This window comes from Penaeus monodon, chromosome 34 (assembly GCF_015228065.2).
Source record: "Penaeus monodon isolate SGIC_2016 chromosome 34, NSTDA_Pmon_1, whole genome shotgun sequence".
Taxonomy (NCBI): domain Eukaryota; kingdom Metazoa; phylum Arthropoda; class Malacostraca; order Decapoda; family Penaeidae; genus Penaeus; species Penaeus monodon.
Genome location: NC_051419.1, coordinates 17,585,412 through 17,586,561, shown reverse-complemented (window position 1 = coordinate 17,586,561; position 1,150 = coordinate 17,585,412). Strand labels below are relative to the sequence as shown.

General features: G+C 34.0%; 1 protein-coding gene across 1 annotated transcript in view; it reads left to right on the top strand.

Moving 5' to 3' along the window:
* Positions 1–1,150, top strand: part of LOC119594840 (SHC SH2 domain-binding protein 1-like) — a 79,152-nt gene that overhangs the window by 19,644 nt on the left and 58,358 nt on the right. The window lies entirely within an intron of this gene.

Below are 1,150 nucleotides of genomic sequence, written 5' to 3'. Positions count from 1 at the left end.
CCCTTTGACAATGTAATTTAATTTTCCATATATTAGTCATTATGTAACTATATACTAATTGTAATTTCTATGAAAGTCTACAAGATCTACATTGCTAGAAAATATGTAGCACAGGCCTTTGCTTGAAATCTGACATCTACAGCAGCAGCAGTAACTAATGTGTGGTTGCCAGACAGCATGTAAGAGGCATGGATAGCAATATGATTTTACCAGCTATTCATTACTATCAAAATAATAATTCCCCATACAAAAATCCTTCATTAACTCACCTTGTAAAATAAAGTTAACTCGCGGGAATGATCATCTGGCACCCGGGGTACAGAAAAAACCTCGGGGCTCTGTTTTCCTCTCGGCAGTAACTTTAGAACTTTCTTTTTTTTATTTAAACCCCAACCCTGCTCTGGTTGCACTGCCTGCTGTCTCCTTTAAAGCATACAAATAATAACACCAACACAAAAAGGTCTCAAAGAATCTGTTTTTTCCAAAAGTTTTTTTTATTAAACATTTTAAATCACTTATAACTTTTTGGGAATTAGAATATAACTTGGGCAATTTAGATATTCGTTTTTTTAAAGCGAACACATTTAAAACTTTGCAGAGTTTTTCGTTTTTGCGGAAAACCATCCCCCTCAAAAAAAAAACTATCTCATTGTTCAAAAATTATATAAAATAATTGCTTCCCTGTTTCCCAAGGAGTTAAATCAAAAAACATATATTTCCCCCCAAAAATGGGAAAAGGGTAAACAGCGGTTTTTAAGAGCGAACTTATAAACAAATCAAAAGCGTACACCAACTGTTCGGGGGGGTACGGGGTTATCTCTGTAATTTTCAAATTTCCTAAGGGGTTCGACCGAAAAAGTTTTTTAACCCACGTTTAAAGACATTTACGAAATATCAGTATGCTTTTTCACGAAAAATAGGAGTTTTGGATATGTTTAAAGATTTTCGTAATCCCTACCCCTTTGGGTTTGGGAAAAATCTTAAAAAAAATTTGAATATCACAGACAACAGGTAATTTTGAGCTGTCACAACATTAGCATTTTGTGTCCTAAAATACAAATCTTTTACAGCAAAGCGAACTTTTTTTATATTTCATGGCTATAATATAACCGCGTGCATACCCCAAAACCCTGCATACATGTGCACATTA